We start from the raw sequence: 22,451 nt of genomic DNA, 5'->3' as shown, positions 1-22,451 counted from the left end.
ACTATTTGTAACAAGCTGTTGAATTTGTTTGCAACTTTAACAAACTGGGAAGCTACTAACTTGCATTTATTCAAGTGTTTACAGGTTCACAGGTTAATATACTAGGCTTCTGATTTGTGGACTATATGTAGCCTATCCACAACATTCCAAATCTTAAGTACCCATTGATTGATTTGTTCTGGGTATTATTTAAACAGTATGTTAACAAAAGTATGTAATTCACCTTGATAACAAGCAGTCATAAATACATAGACCGAAGAGAAATTTGAGCTGAATTACAGAAATAGGGACTTAGAAGAAATTAGTTCAGCATACCACATACTGCAGTCAAACAATCAAATAAAATAACTTCTTTGTAATCAAGAAACTTATACATGTACCCCAGCAGTACCGGTGAATGGTAAGTTGTGATTAATGTACTACCCCAGTAAAGAAATGCAAAACAAATAAAAATAAAGGCTCACATTTAAGTGAAGAAATGGAAACCCACAGTGGGCAAAGACTGCAAAGCAATGTACTTGCGGTTACTGATCTAAATGTGCAACAAAAATGTGTTGTGCCAATAAGATTACACAGCCATGTGGGATAGGTCTAAATGCATAGTAGAGAGCTCTCTTCATTCATCTAGGGGGCTAAGGTACTGCTTGTTGAAATGCAGTAATGAACGGAGATGCAGTAAGTAAGGCTTCATTCCCCACCATCCACTATGTACATGGCCCATGCACCTGATACAAGTACAAAACAAAGCCTGGGTGTTAAAAGTATACAACTGCCCAGTAATGGCTACCGAAGAATTACGTTTCATTATTTTGCATTTAGTTCATTTAACATCCTTCCATCTTTCTCTTCCTATTTGTCAACTGCTTCTTGAATAACTTCAATGGATTTGCTTTTCACTACCCATTCTGCTACTCCATTCCATGGGTCCACCACCATTTAACTGACAAATTACACTCCACGGGCAGTAGTTAGTCCTTACAATCTGCTGCTTGTGCCCACTCCTTGTCTCATCCTTCCTGTTCAAAGTGATCCACGATCCCTTTACCCCTCCCTGATGTAACCCATGTGCACACATCCTGTGTCCCTTTGTTCCTGAGGTCCACCCACAGCCAATACTAGTTATCAGTGACCAGCTTCAGACAAAATCAAAGACAATTCTGTGTAAGGAAGCAAACTGTGAAACTCTGCCTAAGATCTGACGGAGGAAGCAGGATAGTCAGTGACAAATGAAGCTATAAACCGAGGAGGGCTCAGTTAGATGGCTAGGGTCTGAGTCACTCAAAGGGCACGATGGGAGATGGGTCATTCCAAGCAAAGACATTACCCAGAAAAAAGTGTAGATAAAAAAAACTAGTTTATTTAGAACAGTTTATGAAAGTGCTGTGTATTAAGTCATATGTCCCCGGAACACTTTTGTAATATGAAACATATTTTTGCTATACATATTGTACTTATATCATCCCCACATATACATATTGTACTTATATCATCCCCACATATACATATTGTACTTATATCATCCCCACATAGCTCGTGTTAGGTTAGCACCATAAAATGCAGCACTGCTACAGTGCTGCTACAACTGCCTGCCACTTGAACAACCCTGCTGTTTGTCAGCCTCTCCAAATACTCTAATTTGTCGCTGTAGTTGCAGACTGCTTGCTACAAGCTGCCAGCTAAACTACTACAGTGGATTTCTGCACAAAGAGAAAAGAAGCACTCCAAGGCTGCCTCAGCGTTCTCTTACATTCATTACAAAGTGTTCCTAGTATTTCATCCTCCACATGCATGCTTGTACAAATGGCAGTGAACATGTAAACATTATATATGACTTCTGTCTTCATATCAATACACGTGTTACACAGCACACCACACAACCATTCTACCACATTATCTAAAGTAAATATAGATCTGTGTCGTATATTACAGCGCCTAACAATCTGAATGTTTTGCACTTTGTATTCAGGCATTCCAGATGCTAGCAAAAAAACAAGTCCTTACTGTACAAAGTGTGTAATGTGCAGACATGATACTTCTGTTACCACTGACCACTGTGACAACCCTCACTGAAATATTTTATACAAATCTGTAGACTAGGCGGCCGCCTAGGGTGCCGCTATAGCAGGGGCACTTTTCCAGTAATTGGATGGTGCAGGTAGACTAGGATGGTGGTGTGGTGGGGGGTGCCGTGGAGCCCTTTTGCCTAGGAAACCAGTTGACCTAAGGCAGAGTATAGGATAAGAAATTACTTACTGAAAGCAGACAGCTGAAACAGCAAGGACCAATACTAAGGAATCAACACTCAAATATAATACATTGCAGTTACCATGTAGTATGAATTCTTAAAGGACAACATACATATAGTGTACCCTACACAGTTAGCAGAAACTATTTGTAATAACATTTTATTCCACAAATCATTTGTAGTTTGGCATTTTAATGTAGGAATTTGTTGTTTTAAGTATTTAGGTTAGTTATTCAATGCCCATTAGAATATGCTTGTGTTACACTTGAATATTACTCATTATAATTCTAAGTTGCTTCTTTCGGCTCCTCTAACAAAATTGTTTTTTTTTCTAACTGGGAATACTACACAGCTATCTCTCCAAATCGTCTATAAATGTAGCTTTGGTATAGCTTCCTTTGGGAGAACCTGTCACTCATGGAACAGCACAGTCTCCTGTTTGGATTGGGTACTGACTCCATATCTATCAATTCCAAAAGAATGCAGGAAGTACTTGGTAACATCTAGTATTATCTTCCTTACTGGCAGACCCTGTTTGTATCTACTTTCATTTAGGTACAGCTAAAGTATAGCTTATAGCTTTCATCTGCTTATCAGTCATCATTTGTTTATCTGCCAGAAGTAGATTTCATGCCAGAAGTCTTGGTGCTGAATCCTATAAGACTAAAGGGTGCACTCTAAAGCAATCTGCAATGTCTCCCTGTAGAGAGTGTCACAATTCCTCATACAGAGCATACAGAAATGTTTTTTATCAGTGGCATGTGGACCACAGCATGGAAAGGAGTAAATACTTCAGCTACGAAATTTAAACACCCCTACATATTACCAAATTTTCTTACATCACCATTACAAACATTTTTTGAAAAAAGGCAGAACATTTTATCCGTGTACCAAAGTAAACTATTTATTGATCTAGTACAGAAAGCTATATTTCTTTCAGCTTAGTTCGCTGACAAAATACTGTAAACAAAAATTGTATAATGTAATGTAATTAAGTAAATTAGTATGCCTTTGATGAGAAAGGTTGAATTACACAGTAAAAACAAATCACATTGCTGTGTGGTACTGAACCATGCAAAGCACAGGAAACACATTACTGCATTGTACAATAAATGTAACCACACCAGCGTTAAAGCCATAAGCAAGATCAAAAAAAGGTTGCATACTGTGCTCTGACTGCTTACTTTACATCAGTTTGTTTCCTTTATGCATTGGCAGTTAGATAATGAAACCTCCATATGTGGTTAAAAAAGTAATAGACGACATTGATGGTTATGCTGGCTTTTAAGAATGGTCTTGTACTCGGATGCTCTGAACCTTGCTATAGAATTTTGCAGCAAGGCAGACTATGCTAGAAGACATACATAACAGGAATACCAGAACATACAGTTTAGACCCACTGTGGATATGGGCTTGTTTGTCAAATGGCAATAAACATTTAAAGCAAAGGCCACCCAGAGCAATCTATACAGAATCAGCCTGGGTGCAGGACACACTTTGCTAGGAGAAGTGATACATTATATACTGCCTATAGAATGGCAACAGGTTACTGTTAAAGAGTAAACAGTTTTTAAGAATAAAAATCCAACAATATGCACAAGGGTTCTGGCTTGCCATGAGCTTGTTAATAACAGGAAAACTACACTTCAAGCTAACTCCAAAGCATATCTCACACCTACTACATTCCCTAAAAGCTAGAGATAGGGTTTCAGGGCCAAAAACTTTGATCCCACACAACCACACTCTCCAACATTCCATGACTTACGCCCACATCCTCTAACATTATTTATGTCATCACATCACTGCCTTTTTTGCATGATGCACCTACACACACACACACACACACACACACACACACACACACACGATATAATGTGTGTATATAATTTGTACGCACACACACACACACACACATATATATATATATATATATATATGCAAACATATACATTTATAGACATATACATGTATACATAAACAAACACACACATACAAACACATATCACTGTGTGTTTGCATAAAAACGGAGACAGCAACAACAACAAATCTTAACAAATAAAACACATTATTGATCACTAAGCATGGTTACCCAGCTTTGCATTCTGACTCTTTCATACCATGGCATGCAGTTCTTTTGTCACATCAATACCTTTTACATGTTCATTGGACTTGGCTTGTTCACTCATACCTAAGAAAACACACCAAAGCTTGTGTTTGGCAATCCAAATCTCATGTGAGAATGTTCTGTAGTGCATTAACGTCTGCTAATGCATCTATGTGCAAGTGTAGAGACATCTGTACAGAGAAAACGGGGGGGGGGGCTCAGTAAAGCACATTTGCAAATGCATTCCTTAAATTGCAATTATTCATTATTCACCTTTTCATGAAGCATAATGTTTCTGCTAATAATAATAATGTGCCAGAAAATATCTTCTGCATCTTATTTAAGTTATTCATGAAGTTTCCTTAAAGAAAAACATATTTCCAGATAAAAAGCCTGTATTCCAAGAGAACTGTAAGACAATATTCAACAGACTATACAGAGTTATATAGACATAAAGATGACAGCAGACTGTTTGCGGGAATATACAGTCGGGATGCACCCATTCTCAGAAATGGTCATATGTTCCAATCATTGTCTGTCAGCATACTCAAAAACTGCTAAAAATGAAAAGTTGACTGAGCATCTGTTTTTGTTTATGAGTGAGTAGCATTTGATTAAGCTTTTATGCAACTGTGTTTTTAATGTCTGAGCACCACTTATACAGACTGACAACTTAAACATTTCTAAAATGATTCTTCTCTGAAAAAGTATGCTCTGAGACTAACTGCCAGAAGTAGTTTCAAATGCACAAATATTCCCTGCCACTATAACGCTTCTTTGAACCTGCTCCACTTACAGGGCAGCTTAATAAATATCAGCACTTCCATGTCAGTACTATAAAATGAAATAAATTATAAGAAAGCCCGAAATCCTGCTGAAATGGTGCAGTGTCAGGAACCCTCCTGCTGCTTTGCACTTCCTCTTCTTCCAATACTTCAAAAATAGCAAAAAAAAAAGTTTCCGTCAAAGTCTCCCTACCACGTTCAACAGTTTTACAGCAACTGAGCAAGAATGCCACCTAGCTTACCCAGCTGTTTCTGTGCTCTCTTGGAAGGGTATACAAAGTGAAAGAAAGTAAAACAAAACTGGCATGACTTTAGCACTTCTCATACAAGTTATTTTACTGCCCGACATGTGCTTAGTCTTGTAAAGTGAATTCCATTTCATCAAAAGAATACAGTTCCACAAAAAGCTCACCAATGCATAAAACATACACAAATCATTAATACAAGCATGCTTAATCCTTTTCATGTTTTTTTCTGCTGCCTTAAACAAGATTGTTACCTCCAGGGAATTTTGCGCCTACCTTAAATTTATATTATACTCTCTCCTGAAGCACTGACTCAGCCACAACCCCTGACCATGTATTCCCCTCTTAACTTAATCATGTATCCTTCATACTTGAAAACTGATGTGCCCCTTCAGGAAGGGCAGCAAGAGTCAAGGGATACCGTTTTAGGCAAGTTATGCTACAAATCAGCTGAGTTTGAACAAGAACTACATGCAATGAATATCATGAATATAGTTCTCCTATGCCCCGAAACCACTCCAGTACTATAATCAAAAAGAAGAGAATGTCAGTGTGTGTTTGTATGTCTCTGACAGTTTGCATATATGCGTGTGGGTGTGTGTGTGTGTGTGTCTGTCAGTGTGCATATGTGTGCGTCTGTGTGTGTCATAGAGACAGCATTCTTCTGAAGAGAAAGCATTCTTCTAACTTACCCAGCTCGGTCCTCCCATACAAGACTCCGTATTTAGAACATAGCAAAAGCAAAACACATTATATCCCTTTTCCACTGCTGTAAAGTAAGTAAAATCCAACCATTTGACGTGGAGCAGAGAAAAATGAAGATCAAAATTTAAACACTGCAGAAACGAAATGTACAAATATAGCCAGAGTATTTCCCCCAAGGTGTCACTTGTAGCAAGTTTCGATAGTCTCTGTACAGTTGCAATGAAGTCCCCCACCCCTTTCAAAATCCCGCCTCTCTGCCACAAGTTGAAAATAGATATGCAATATGCTTAAAGGAGAATTACACTACATGTAAAAACACAGCTTATGGGTTGCTTTCAGTTGATGTGTGATACCATTTAAAAATGTTTATACATTTGAACTGAGTACTGTAAAGCTACACAATTCTGAGCATTTGTAACATGATTTGGATATACAGATTCAAACTGCAACATTCAGTTCTAAGCAATTTATGATGTGGACTGCATTTTCACCGATATGCAAATATTTTGCTCCACATTTGGGTATTAGTTTGAAGTACCAACCTGGAACTTTGTGATGTAATTTTTGATTTATTATGAAATTGCAACAAAAAATGAAGTGCCATTGATTGATAGACACCACCTGATTGTATATTAAATTGTTATGTACAATTAATTTTGCTGTTACACTGTTAGCCTGAAAAACTTTGCATGCAGCTTATTCCCAGACGTATAATACAATTCAGGTTTGAATTATAGAATTTTAATGCCCTTCTTTTGGAAGGTATATGCTGCTGGCCTTGTGCTTTACTATGCACCTGAGGTGTGAATGAATGCTCAAAAATGACAAACTGAACCAGTACATCCAAAATGGTGTACCAGATGTCTGGAAATAAATTTGTAGTCTGTTTGATCTACCCTTTTCTTCCATTATGTTATGTATACATACATACTTCTCAACCTCTTAGTGCAAGAAATATGGACAAAGTCTGACAAAATGGGGGTCAATGGCCCAAAAACAGGGACAGATTTTTAAACATGGCTCTTTTAAAGTTAGAAAGTTGCTCGAGTAAAAGAGTTTATGTTAACATACATTTTCTGAAGGATTTTGAGGTCTGAAACTCAAATAAATGTCATTATTTAGTGATTTCAGTCCTTAGATCATCCCATTGATTTGCCAGAAAACCACAGATTTTATGAGGAATAGATAAAAAATATGAAGCAAAAATCTGGACATTCTGTGAAAATCTGTAACGTGGAGATGTATGTATACATACTAGAATGTCCAGATTATTGCTTCATATTTTTTTGGCCTGTTCCTTATAAAATTTGTGGCTTTCTGGCAAATCACTTGAGGTTTGACACTGCTACATAATGTAATGCATTTGAGTTCTAGATTTCACATCTTTCAGAAAATGCATACAGACACAAATTTTGTCATTCTAGCAACTTTTTATAACAGCAATATTTAAATTCGGCCCCTCTTTTGGGGCCTTTATCCCCATTTATTTCAGGCTTTACCCAGATTTCCTGTGCTAAGAGGTTAAAAGGAATGTGTATGTATGTTCCTTTTCATGCAATCGCTGTTTAGCTTGCCATCCCAATCAGAACGTTTGGCCAGTTTTTGTCTGACTCTTTCTTGTGGTGGCATTGACATTGTCTCACTTCAGTGTGCAACCAGTACAAACTGTTTATTTTGGGCGTAATATAATCATCAGAAATAGAGTCATTGCACTTTGGCTAAATGATACTAACACATAATTTATGCTTTAGTCCAGGTTCCCTTCTTCAAAGAGCTTTAGGTCTGAGTGTTTGGATTTAGTTGCACTTTTAATGTATAGTTTTCAAAGGTAAAGTTACACTTGCTGCTTCATGTTACCGGACTTCTCAGTGCTGTACCTAGTGTGGCAAAGACAATGACTAGCTGATTAAAACACAAATATAAAGACGTAGTATGGGAACTAACCAGCGCCAGGTCTCCTTACATGCAAGTTCTGACAAGTTGGGGATTTTTCGTAACGGAGAAATGTTACTTTAACCACCATAAACTAAAGACAATAAAGCAAACCACAAAACACACAGGCAATAACAATTGTTGTAATAATAGCATAAAAAATAAGACGCATGGTTTGGTCTATTTAAGACATGTTTTTGCTGACAGTCCGGCTGCTGTTCACTTACTTATGTAAGGTAGTACTTTTAAAAATGTACAAGCGATTAGGTTTCACAGAGGTATAAAACAAGCAGTTCTAAGAGTATACGGTTTTATGCATTTATGGTTCAACAGTCCATTTAGTATAGATGAGGTGCGGGATCACAAGGAAGTTAAACGATTTAACACTTTGGGTTACCTAATTCATAGAATTCTATGATTTTCTTTCTACAATTCGCCTTTACACTAAGTTTGAGACTTTTTATAGAAAAAATGTTAATAAACCCCGAAAATTTGTTTGTGTCTTTCGGCTTTTCCCGGTTAGGGGTCGCCACAGCGTTAACTCCGGTCCGCTAATGAGAAACCCCGAAAATAAACCATCTAAAACAGTGTAATTTCTCCTTTAAATTAAAGCTTCAGGCAAACAGGTAGGCAGGCTATGGGTTAGGCATTTAAAGACTGTTCAAATGAAACTGGGATTACCAGTCAGGCAGTGAGTCTGTTGCACATGAGAGCTAATACTACTGAGTATGGGCTTTGATGACTGTAGGACTCACACACCCGCCCGTTTCTGTGGACCTTGACTCACCACTCAGGAATGCGTCCAGAATGAGCGACCCCTGCACGTGCGTCACTAGATCCTCGGGAGTCACTAGCTGTTCGTTTAAAGCAGGACGAGAGAAGACAACATCCGGCGGCAGAAAAATGTAAGCTCTGTCGTGAATAACGAACGACCCCTCAATGAATGAAACGCAAGTTGAAGGAAAAGGGTTCTTACCCTACAGGGCTTCCGGCTGGCGCGTGTCATTTTTTTTCTCTGTCTGAATTGCGTGTTTGTTTTGAGATAGTTATGCGCTACTTAAAAATAAATGGATCTCAAACCGCTAGGAGCCGAACGCGGGTAGGAGCAGATTTGTCATCTACGGGTTCAAACAACTGATTACAAAAATGCACATCTTGCTGAAATTGTACTCATTTATTTTTGAAGTTCATCAGTGGTTTGATTAGAGTTCATAATCCTTTCTCCTGTATTCTCAAGTCCCACGATTTAGAAAGAGAAGTGATTTCTTTTTTGATATCTAGCCACTTAGATATATTGATTTTCCTCTCATAGTTTGACCCGATGAAAGGTGCAAAATCATTAAATACGGGAAATAAGACCATTCAAAAACTCCGTGTGTTTTTGATGGCTTTCTGTTGTAAAAATGAACAAAGTGCGATTTTTAAATCCCTTTACTATGGGTGTTGATGCTCAGAGTTTGAGGGGTATTTCATTTCAAAATCGACGGAGGAGAGAGGTTTTTCTTTTCTTATTTACATTTTCTTTTCCACTTCATTTTTGAAAGGTTGTAAATAAATACAATCATGTGAAACGTGAGTTAGCTGCAAAGAAAATCTTCATGTTAAACTGGTTTCAGTGACTGGGAAAGAAAATTGGATTTACTGTTAACCAGTAATGAAACATTTCATGTGTTAGTAAAACATGATTCCATGAGTTGTTCAGAAAATTGGATGTAGTTTTAACTGTCAGTCAGGGCTGGTGTTAGCATTTTGGGGGCCCCCAGACAATTTCAAGTTGGGGCCCCTGAGTACTTCAAGTCTTAAGTAGCACCCTGTCTTTGCCATCCCCTCAAGCATCCTTTTAATCATGCTGCAGAGTTTGAGGGGTATACATAGACTGACCGGTAGCAACAATGCATTTATATTACAACAGGCCTGTGTACTGTACTATGTTGGTCTGTCTCACAAATCAGCATTTACATTTACTCATATTTAGTTGCAGCAATGATATTTTACAACAACTCTGTACAGGGCTCTTCTTCTTTCGGCTTTTTCCCAGTTATGGGTCACTACAGCGGATCACCCGTCCGTTCATGATTGGCACTGGAGTTTTACGGCATCGAGTTGCCAGCCCGGCACCCAACCTTCCACAGAAGGCGCACACACTCACTTCTAGGGCCAATTTAGAGTGTCCAATCCACCTACAGCATGTCTTTGGGATGTGTGAGGAAACTGGAGCACCCGGCTGAAACCCACGCGACCACACAGAGGACATGCACTCTGCACAGAAGGCAACTCCCAGCGAGTATCGGACCGGAGAACTTCTTGCTATGAGGCGGCAATTAACCGCTGCACCACCGAGGCCGCCCTCTATGTACAGGGCTCTACTTAGGTGAAATGGAGCCCTAGACACTACCTGTTGTTTCACCCCAACCCCCCCATACACATACAGCCAGATCCTCCAGTGTTGTCCACTGCCACTTCTCACATCATGCCCATAACTTTTTTCTTCCTTTCTCACATTTTTGCCTTACTTTTCATTTTTTTTTTTAAAAGCCATAACTTTTTATATGCTCTGAAATTAATTTTAAAGTTTTTTTCACAACCTTTTCATCCAAAAATGGATGTCATGATTAAGGAAAGAAATACAGTGTTGCTGTTCAACTTTAGTTTTTCTTGCATCCTTTCAAACACCTTTCCTGACCAAGAAAACACAGTAGTAATCATTTCGAAAATAATTCAATTAAATCATGGCTCCCAGAAGCCATGTGGTTATAGATGCTCTGGGATGCACTTTAGAGCATTTCCCAGCCTTTAAATCCTGTGGTGGTGTAAACAAAAATCTTGAGTAAGAAAAGAATTTCAGTCTTATGTTTTTTTTTCTGTCAGTGAAGTCATAAGTTGTGCTCAAGGCTTAATGTTTAAAGCTGACAAAATAGTTGCTTACAATAAACCAACAAGCCGGTTTGTTGTGAGGATACAGTGATCCTGTCCGGGAATACTGCCTGCCTCCTTAACCTTCCAAAAAGGCAGTCACTGTCTATACATCCCTTCGGTGTTATAGTGGGATAGAAATAGAGGCTCAAATGGCCACAGTCATATATTTTAAGTGACTGCCGTCATACATATACATAACATGCCTCCTCACTATTCACTCCTAACCTTCAAATGCACCCGCCTGTGATGTGTGATTGTGAAGGAAGTAAAAAAATGATTATAGTAACGTATTTCGCTTTGTTGCTCCTAGAAAGTACACTGCCCCACAAGTACTATATTACCCATCTTTGAATACCTCTGAGTTCTGTGAGAAAAGTAAAAGGAACAAGACCACAGTGTCCCCAGCCCAAACACATGCTATACTGACTTCCTTTGCACACCTCTACGGTTTGACTGTAATACAAATTAAAGAAGTAATGGCCACACAATGCCCAGCCCCCCCCCCCCCCACACACACACATAACCAACAGCAACCTTCTGTACACACATCTGAGCAGGGCTGGTTTTAGAATGGGTATGGTTGAGAACAGAGGCCACCTCTTAAGTCCATGTCAAAATCCATTTATACAGTCTGGGAAGTGGGAGCCACCAGACTCCTAGAAAATCTAAGTGTCTGAATGTCCTGTAATATACTATATGCCTAACTTTTGAAATATAATTACTTGTTAACTGCATTTTTTACTGCTACCCGGAAGAGTAATATATGTGCCCTGGCATTATTGGGCATGTGCGTAAATAAATGTCAGTTATTTTTTTTTTTTTGTACACACACACACAAGCGCCCACCATAACAATGCTAGTTTTGCACTTATTTCAACAAATACATTGTGCATCAGTGATACTGCCACACCAGATCAGTGGCTGTTGTTTAGCAGATGTCAAACAGCAACAAGGGAAGGCACTTTTATTTAACTCATTCTGAAGTGATGCATACCTGTCACTGTCCCTTATTTTGCCTCATATGTTTGCTCTATCTCTTGTAAAAGTTTTGATTTGCTAGTAAATCATTCAGGATTATAGTTAATAAATCCAGACATCAGAGTTTCATACATCCTACTGTCTAAAAAATGCATGTTGATGCAAAATATGTTGCTCTATTTACTTTTTAATTGAATTAGAGTAATGTTAAAAATGTGTTTCTGATTTTGAGATTTTAATCTGCTATTATTTTTGGCTTTGCCTAGAATTCTTCAGCAAAGAAGTTGAGAGTTATACCATCTGATGTTCTGCCAGCATATATAAAACTCCCTGAAGATCAGAAGCATCTGCTGTTCTTATAATCCAAGGTATGCACTGAGCTCAGTGACTCTAGACTGCTGATTTTAGTGCTTACCTTGCTCATGTTCATTATCAGCTTTATCCTAACAGGGTCATATCACAGTCCTGTTCAGGTTAGAGAGTGTAATTAGAAAATAAATATATTTTCCCCTCATTTTTCCTCACCCAGCAGCAACCTTTGTGGGGGTCACCACACAAGGGTGCTTAAGCCCCCCCCCCGCAGCCTAAAATCGGCTATGTTGTTAGTTTTAGTGGAGAGAACGTCCACCAGCAGGATTGAAATAAGCTAGGGGCGCTATGTCAGTGGTAAAATATTTAATGGTTTTGTGAAGCCTGTTGCTTGACAAAATGCTGTCACTGTTACAAGGATACCTTTGAATTTTAAAGGAGATGTAAGTAAGAATTATTATTATCCACTTGGCTTATTAAGTACACAAGATTTAAGATTTCTTTATTAGCTATTGTTGGTTTGACACGTTACAAATTATTGAAATAAGATAGCTTGCTGTGGTTGGGGGCCCCCACCGACTGTAGGGTTAGCTGGTGCCTAAAGCCGGCTATGCTGTTAGTATTTTAAAAACACTTTTAACAGTCTTCACTGTCTTGTACTGCCCAGAAAACTGATGGAAAAAAAGCTTCAGTAGAAAAGCTGCAACAGTCAGGGTTACAGATGCTGTTTTGCTGTTCTTGATAGAAATTACTGATTTATATCGTGATCTACCCAAAGTCAGGAGGCATGATTAAGCCTTAAGGGTGCCCCGGAGTCAGGAGGCGTGAGTAAGCCTTAAGGGTGCACTGGACACTCATAAATCAGAGGATCATGGAAAGAGTGCAACTTCTAGTTATTGTTCTAGGATGGAAATGAGCATACATATCACATATATCCACATGCATGTGTGTTGGTGTGAAATAGCAGCAGCCTATGCATTTATTAATCCAACTTTATTCGCATTAGTTATTAGTTAAATGTGATAACCATTTCAGTTTGCCAACTGTATCCCAAGTGAATGCAGTAATTCATACAACAAACAGTATAATCACTAGATGAGTGCAGAGGGCAATAGTTTAAAGGATGCCAGTCTAGGAAATCTAGCACATGAGTATTAGCAAGTAGCCCCAATAAAACATGTACATTTGACATAAGCTGAGGGGGTCAATGAAGTCAAGCAATCATCAGCAGGTCTTAGCCTGCCTGCTGTGCAAAAAAGCAGGTAAGGGACCATTCACTCCACATTCAGGGCCCAAAGCCACTGGAAATGCCTATGGCCTGGTAGAAGGATGGCCAGGCTTTCACAGCCTATGCCATCCTACCACCAGGTCCGCCCTGGTACAACTTCCCTTCTGTTTAGACCCATGGCTGCAACATCCTAGCTTAAATTTTCTAGCTCTTACTGGGGAAGGCAAAAACCTAAAAAACCCTGTGTGAAAAACAAGAAATTCCTTTCCAACCCCCAGTGTGATTGCTTTGTCAGCCCAACAAGATGCTGACCTCTTTGAGTTACACACATAAGTTCATAGGTGTTTACAAGGCTAATGACCTCTAGGGTCTTTTTAAGCCTAGCCATGCATCCCAAATCTCTGACAGCTTTTGGTACCCTTGATAAGTGTAAGCAGGGACTGGAAAGATGAGCCATTTATAGTCTGCCTGTGTCCCCATTAGCGATATAGGTCTTAAACCAGGGATGAATTTCCTGTTCCTTACCACTTGTCTAAATCACACTTGAATTGGGTTAGGGAGGAACTCTACTTCAAGTGGATGAGGAGCCTATTCCAGAGAAGGGATAGTCTCTTAAGATACATACCTGTTTCTCCATCAGGTCCTATTTATATCATAGACGAGGTTTAAGACTTTAGAACAGGTAATTTTGATGTTGCTTGTTTTGCGGATATGTAGGCAGTCCATCATGGTCTGACAATGCGTTGCATGCTAGGCATAGATATCTCCTCAACAGCCTATAGGAGACAGAATACAGGGATATTGCTTTGAGGCAGTCTGCATAGGGCTTCTGTATCATAACATTGACAGCTTAGGTTGTTGAATCCTAAAACATTGACATCTAAGCGTCGGAAGCTAACAATAGCAAATGGCCACATCATCAGATTCTTTCCTCAGGAAAGAATTCAAGTGGCCGTCCGTAAACAAAATAAACAAACACACCCAAACATAGTGGGGGCTTCACCTCTACACCTCCCTAACTAAATATACCAACTCTGAAATCGCTCTACATTGGGGAAAGGGCAAATCCCTGATAACGGCCATGCAAATTCTTTCTCGAGGAAAGAATTTGATGATGTGGCCATTCGCTATTGTAAGCTTTCGACGTTTAGGTGTCGATGATTAAGCATTTGACAACCTAAGCTGTCGACAATTCAATAGGAACCCTGCATAGGTTGTTTATGTATGCCGTGTATTCTTTTAGTAAGGAACCTCTGAGAAAGTTCCAATTGTTGGATAGAACTGGTTAGGTACATACCAAAGGGGGCACTGTACTCAATGATAGGTCTGATAAATGCCGAATACAGTGGAACAATGACTACCGTGGACCTAAATGCCATAGCTTTGTTTATATGTTGCATAACTAGAGTGATTTCATCACTACTGTACACGAGTGATAATCAAAGGCTAGCTGACTGTCTGTGTTTTTCCTATTCCCTGATTACTGGGTATGTTGTCAATATGATAGCTACCAAAAGTGGATGACTTCCTAAAAGATACTATTATGCATTTCTTGGCAATTAGTTTTAGTCCATGGCTCTGACACCAGTTATTTGTTTGTGTTAGCCCTTCCTGGAGAACATTTGTATCAGTGGTGGATTCTATGACTGCTCCTAATTTACAATCATCTGCAAATTTAGTCAGACAGAGACCATTGACATTGGCATTGCCTTCAGAGAAGTTAATGCCAAAAAGGATTGCTCCCAGGACTGATCTCTGAGGCACTTCACTTGTGACTGGCCTCTTTGTAGAGGTGGACTCCTCATTTCTAACTTCCTGCATCCTGTCTGTGAGCCATTTGGCTATCCACCTGGTGACATAAGGGTTTATACCTAACCTCTTGAGTTTGTCAACAATGCCCAAGGGGAGTATTGTGTCAAATGCCTTGGTTGGGTCAAAGTAGGCAGTGTGCACCATTTTGCCCTCATCCATTTCTTTGGCGACCTCAAAGAAGTCCACAGGTTTAAGTAGGTATGATCTGTCCTTGACAAAACCAAATTGGGTTGGGTCTAGTGTCTGGAGGTTTCCTATGTCATTATTGATCATTTCCTTGACACCTTCTTGTTTTTATGAAAAAACGGTATGGGTGGATTTCTTTCTTGCACTTGCTGTAAAATGCTATGACCCTGATCCTGCCTGTCCTCTCATTTTAAAATCTATCATTGTCCCTGGTGCCTGTTTGATTCTCCCTGCCCCGTTTGCCTCCCCCCCACTTCTTGTTAATGCTACACTTCTTGTTAATGCTACACTTCTCTTCCCCTTTGCATTATTCCATTTGGCATATAAGCTGGACCTGAGATGCCTTGGCTTACATCCATTATTTACAATGGTGTTCCTTTTCTTAAAAATGCAAAAAATCAAGATTTGTGACTAAAACGTTGCACTGTACAACGGTTGTGCAAACATCAAAGTAAGAGTGAAAGTGCTTCAAGAGGGAGCAATCACTCCTGTCACCATTATTTATATATTTTAGCTGTAATGTTGTATCACTTTGAAGAAGAGATACAATCTTATGTTAGACAGAAATCCAATTTGTTCATATATTCTATGTAGTGTGACCTCATGAGTTAGAATGTGTAAGTGGGTACACCCCCCCATAAAATGATACATGTGTTCATAACTATACAGAATGAGAATTTTCCTAGCAAAAGTATTTTTAGACAGAATTTTAGTGGGGGTGATGCCGTAGTCAGTAATCCCCCTGCTTGTTTATCAGTCCACCCATGTTTCCTCCCTCCAAAAACCCAGCAGTATGAGACATTTGTTTCCATACTCTACAGAGGAAGGAGTGGCAAAAGAGAGTATAGCTGTGTAAATTGCACATATGTATAACAGTAAATATCGCTGCTGTAGTAGCTCTTAAGCTATATGGGTCAGCCAGCACCATGTCCCCATTCCTTCACTTCTGACTACTGATTGGCTAATCCCAAGGAATCCGTTCCAGTGTAGCTTTCTTAAGGAATCTCTTGCCTATACAATGAGAGGAGTCTTAACAATCATGAGTCAACCAAACAATGACAATAAAGTAGAAACAAACATTACCATACTTCATATCCCAACTACAGCTATATACATGAGTAGGAGAATGGAAGGTGGGTGTGGCTAATGCAGCAGTGTGGAATTTGAACAACTACTGTTGTGGGCAAGTGCAATTTACACAGCTGTACTATGTTCATCATCTTCACAGCTGTAATAGCTGTTTGGCCTACATGGGTTGATTACCAAAGCCTGTCCAACCTCGGAGGAGGAAGGGTGTAGATCCAGGAGCTTACGGAGGATGGTCATAGCAAAGTTCATCCTTGTCCTAGAAATGGAATCCAGTTTGTAATGGTTTGTAAAAATAATGACAGAGTACCATGTAGTTGCCTTTAGAATGCTTCTAGAGACTATCTCTTTCCAGTATGCCATGGAGTAAAAAAAAAAAACAAAAATACCTGAGGTCAGCCACCTGGTAGTTGCCTGTTTAGACACATGATGTCCCTTTTTTAATACCTAGATAAGATATGAAAAACGGATCAGTTTTTCTAAAGGGTTTAGTCCTGTCAAGATAGTACCCGAACTGCCTGTGCATATCCAGAGTAAAATCCTTTCTACCTAGTTTTTGGATTCTGGGTAGAAAACTTGAAGATTCATGGCTTGATTCAAAGTAAACTGAAACCACTTTGGCATGAATGAAGGGTTTGTTCTTAGGACACCCTATCCTTGTGGAATATCAGATAGGGCTTACCCAGCATGGCAGTTTAGAATAATGATAAAGTAAATTTTTCCAAGTCAAGAACCTTAGATTAACTTGATGGGCAGATTCAAAAGGTGGCATAGAGACACAGAGATCCAAAGGAGGAGCAGTATGTTTATGAGGAGTTCTCAGGTGTAATATTCTTTTTAGAAATTGTTTCACAATGAACAGAAAGGGAGGAGGAGGATCCATGTGCAGACATGCTGAAATAGCTACTAGATGAACCTTTATAGAGGAATAAGTGAGGCCAGAAGAAAGCAACTCACCCAAATATTTGAGCACTGGTACTACAGAATCCCTGATGGGTCCCTGGTTATTTTTTAGGCACCAAATAGAAAATTGCTTCTACTTACCAATATAGGATTTTCTAGTAGTAGGTGTTCTTGTTTCCTTTAGTACCTGCCATTCGTCCTTCTGAAATAAGTGCCTAAAAGGTATTAAAATCAGATCATCCAGGCAGTCTATTGAAGTTGGTTAATATTTGGGGTATATTAAAGAGCCACTGTCTTGTGGGAATAGAGCCAGTCTGTGATGAAGGTTGTGGTAATTGCCATTTCATAAGAAGAGAGAACCAGTGCTGCCTTGGCCGGTGGTGGTGGTGGGGGGTCACCACAATGGTTTTTCAGATATCCTTTTGAGTCTTCATAATTACCCTGTATATCAGTAGAAAGGGTGGTATGCAGAAATGAACATTCCCTTCCAAGGAAATGAGAAAGCATCTGTTTTCCAAGCTTGTTTGCTAGGAGCCCTGGAACAAAACTTACTTATTTGTCTGTTTTGAAAGGAGGCAAACAGATCGATTTTAAGTGTTCCCCACACCAAGATCAGTTCCTGGAAGACCCCTTCATTCAATTTCCATTCATGAGAGTCTGTACTGGTACTGCTCAGCTTGTATGCTACTATGTTTTGCGCTGACAGAATGTAATGTGCTTGGAGAGTGAAGGAATGCTGAAGAGTTAACTTCCAAGCCATCACTTCAGCCTGCATAGGGAGTACAACTTGTAGCTCCCTGCTTGTTTATATACTACATGACTGTGGTATTATCTGTAATCACCTGAAGAGGTCCTGGGGATGAAATGTGATGGAGAAACATCAAGCCATGGATCACAGCCAACAGCTCCTTTAAGTTGATGTGTTTTGGTCTGTCTGAAGAATTCCACAGACCTTGAACATTACCCTTCTGGAAACTGCTCCCTATGCAAAATCTGATATGTCTGTGTAAACAGATTGGTATAGGGTCTGAGGAGAGAAGAGAAGTCCTGGGTTAAGTTGAATTTGTTGTCTCCACCCACTACATCTCCCTTTTTATAAAGCTCCAAACTGGAATTTGATACTCCAGAGAATGCAAATGCTGAGTCCGTGTGTTTTGTATCTTTCTCATTTGTAATCTGGTAAGAGATGTCACGAGAATATGGACCCTAAGATCCTGAAAAATCCTGTTGAAGAAGTCTGATTGAGAAACTTAGGAGAAAATCAAGATAAAAGGCCTTTTGAAGAGAAATATATAAGACAACCCAGGAACACAATCTAGTGAGATGGAGTCAAGAGGGGATTTTGCAGTATATATTTGGAATCCCAGATTGGTCAAAAGAGACATAACCCATGTTAATTCTCTTGACATCTGGATAAAGACTCTGCAAGGATAACCAAGTCATCTAAATAAGAAAATCTGTGAATGCATTTTGGTCTGCAATAAGCTATGAAAGACTGGAGCTTGACATTTTGTGAATACCATTGGAGTTGTAGATAAACCAAAGGGTAATGCAGAGAACTGATAATGTAACCCAGAAACAAATAACCTTAGAAATTTCCTGAAGACTATGCCTATGGGAATTTGGTAGTAAGCATATTTTAGGTCTCCAGTTACCAAGTAACTTATGGGAGAAATGAGGGGTAACAGGTGCTGTAATGTCAACATTTTGAACTTTGGAACATTCATGTACAGATTTAGAAAATATATTACTGGTCTCCAACAGGCCTCTTTCTTTAGTATCAGAAACATTCTGAAGTAAAGGCCTTTGCCACATGACTTTAAGGCACTGGTTCCTTGGATGTGTAAAGACTGAAGAACTTGAGGAAAAAAAATCTGTTTGGTTCAGAGGGCATGAAGATACTTTGCAGAGAGGAGGTTTTTATATCCAGTGCAGAGAGGAGGTTTTTATATCCAGTGCCATCTGTAATTCTCCTGCAGTACCAAAACAATCTTTTGCCAAATGAAAATGTTGAGGGACATTTTTGGGACAGATTTATATAGATATTGGTTGGGAAAAGGAAAAAAGATAAGGAATACTGGTATAGTTATTATGTAATGTTGTTGTGTCCCTTTTTCTGAAAATATTTCTAAGTTGTTACCCTCTGGCCATCTCTGTTTTGCATTTATTTGCAGGAAAAAGAGTGGCTTTTTTGTATAAGAGGGAGGGTCTATAAGATTTGTATTGGGGAACATGAAATATCTTAGGAATGGCCTGATTTAATTTCTCTTTTTCATGATATTGTTTGAGAACCTGAGTAGCAGGATAACCAAACAGTACTTTCTTATCTAAATCTGAGCCGAATATTTCAGACTTTACCTCCTCAGTAAACTTTTGGATATGTACCTAAGCATATCTTCTCAACACTAATGCAGTGGCAGTGGCCCTAGACACAGTATCTGCACCATCGTACATACTCTTCAAAGCATGTTTAGATACCCAAGAACATGCAGAAACAGTTTGGTTTTAAAAAAAAGAGCTGTCTTCTGTAGGAAGAATGGAAGTCAGTTCCCTCAGACATTTCATATCATAAAGAGTAAATTTTCACATATATGCCTAGTAATTCAGAATTCTGAAGACTAAAGTGGAAGAAGAAAACATTCTGTTACCTATATGGTCCAATATTATATGTTCATCACAGGTGAAGGGTTCAGACTAAGGACCAGTTTGCTCCCAGCATAAGACACAGATGGCATGGCAGCCAAATCAGATCTAAGGTGAGAGACAAGAAATGTATTATAATGAGGTACCCTTTAGAGCTGATTTGCTTTTTTATGGATTGACGGTTGGGTATCAGGATGAGTACGTGCAGCATTCAACATTTCCTTCAGGGCTGGCAGTAGAGAAGGGAGGTGAGAGGTGTGAGGTATGTCCATATGTAACATCATATCACTTCAGGTCAGAGGTAACATCAGTCTGTTCCTATAAAACTACCTCATTCATCCTGGCAGTGGTCTGATGAAAAGAAAATTCCTCTACAGCAGGATAAGAGGGTTGGGCTTGGGAATCTGCAAGACACAAAGCCTTAAATCTTTCAAAATTAGAATCATCAGACCTAGTTTCCTCATGATTAGCTCTACAGGGGATGCCCATCTATAAAAGCATCTGAGTGCCAGGACTTATTGCCTGTAATGCATGTCTAACCAAAGTAAGGAGGACATCTTTTGTACCAGTAATAATTTCATTAGAAGAAAAATGTTTTTTATTTTTTCTTAATAGGAGTTACAGCAGAAGAGGACCAGCTAGAAGGCGGTATGTCTGCCCAGTCTGATGGTCTCTTGCCCCAGTTACCCATAGAAAAATCATCCCAGAATGTCTCCAAGACATAGAGAAGATACTTCTCCCATGCCTATATTGGACACCGGAACAGCCAAATAGGACTTGACTGACCCCTGCTTCATGCTGTCTGAACTGGACTATAACAGAGGAAGCCAGAGAGATACGTGAGTGGTTTGAGGAAAAAACAGTGGCCACTGCAGGTTCACGCACTGTCATCTGAGGCACAGACTGAGTCCATGACAATGGCAAGGACTACTTGGTAAGTGATTTTTTTTTTCATTTTAGGTATTTCAAGAGTAGAGCCAGTCAACTAAGTGTGAGTATCCATCCCTATAAATAGGGAAGAAGCACCAAAAGCAGTAAGCATAGCTGGAGTGAGTTGGTCAGAAGGTAAGTTGTCACTGAGTGTTCACAAGCAATGTATGTACACTCAGAACAGTTTACCCAGTCCCTTAAGTTGTAAAAAGTAAAAGTAGAACAGAATTCCCTTATCAGTGCTGTTCAAACACACTCTCTCTCTCTCTCTCTCTCACACACACACACACACACACACACACACACACACCTCAAATGGTAGATAGGTTGTCAGAAACTGAGCATAAGCATTACACTGACATACAATCTTGCTCTTACCTACATAAACTTTTATGTCCCATGAAATTTAAAATTTGTACAGGCAGTATATATTTTTTCACAAAATTAACTCCAAATACATTAATAAACACTATTAGCTAATAATAGCAGTACCTAACAGCACACTTCTGATACTGTGAAAAAAAAAATACCAGGTTTCTTAAAGGAGAAAAAAATCCTATATTTCTTTAAAGGGCAATCATTTCTAAGCAGAAGAGTTCCACAACAGGGACTTATCTGCCAGAAACAAATATGTTAGCTGGTTGCTACCCCTGTGAATCCCAATAGATACTTCTTGAGGCCAGAGTAACATACTGAAGAAGTATATTTTTTTCCGAAAATATGTCATATATGTTATAGAGAAGATGTGTATAATCCATAAAATTTCTTCTTTTTATTATAGTGAATGCATTTAAAAAGGTAGAATTGCTCATCTAAAAAACATGTTTTTCTGAGGGCACTAATATATATACATTACTTAAGCATGTGGCTGGTGTCATTTGGAGAAATGTGGACACAAACTTAGCTACACAGCAGTTAAAGATGGTATCATTACCAGTCTGACCACAAGTACTGGGATATGGCTATAATGTTTTTTGCTCAGGTAGGAGTTCCACAACTTCATTTATGTATTTATTTTAATGTTATTTTATTTTGTGTTATTTGATTTGTTGACTTGGCTAGAACACTGACCTGCATATACCTTTTTTCAGGTTCAGACCAGGATTATAACTTAGATCAGAAATGTGGTAATTCTTAAAACATCAAACAATGAGTATCACAGTTGTAGGTAAATGAGTATGTACAGTTTAAGGCACATAGGATGTTATATTCATATACAAAGTAGCTTACACAAGTCTTTTAATATTGGTCGCAGTGTGTATAGTAGTATTAGAACAGATAATGAACTGCTTACACTATTTACAATAGAAGTAACTATACAGATGACCAAAGGGAAAGGAATTTGTATGGAAAGAAGTGTTAAGACTAGAGGGGAGGTTGGAAGTAGAGAGGAAAGTTGCACTGGAGGAGGGCGAGGAGTAGAGAAAGAGGAATTTTGTTCGCC

General features: G+C 39.0%; 1 protein-coding gene across 4 annotated transcripts in view; it reads right to left on the bottom strand.

Annotated features, from left to right (window-relative positions):
• RHBDF1 (rhomboid 5 homolog 1) overlaps positions 1-8,968 on the bottom strand; it is a 1,247,410-nt gene extending 1,238,442 nt beyond the window's left edge. For 3 of the 4 annotated variants that reach the window (XM_044089447.1, XM_044089451.1, XM_044089452.1), the window contains exon 1: positions 6,072-6,285. The gene's annotated coding sequence lies outside the window, so the exon portion shown is untranslated. Of the gene's footprint in view, positions 1-6,071; positions 6,286-8,803 lie in introns of those variants that run through there. The other variant, XM_044089448.1, reaches the window with a different exon arrangement.
• Between the last annotated feature and the right edge of the window lie 13,483 nt (positions 8,969-22,451).

Source organism: Protopterus annectens, chromosome 12.part0, assembly GCF_019279795.1.
Source record: "Protopterus annectens isolate FY-2018-M chromosome 12.part0, PAN1.0, whole genome shotgun sequence".
Lineage (NCBI taxonomy): Eukaryota > Metazoa > Chordata > Ceratodontiformes > Protopteridae > Protopterus > Protopterus annectens.
This window is presented reverse-complemented; position numbering and strand designations above follow the sequence as displayed.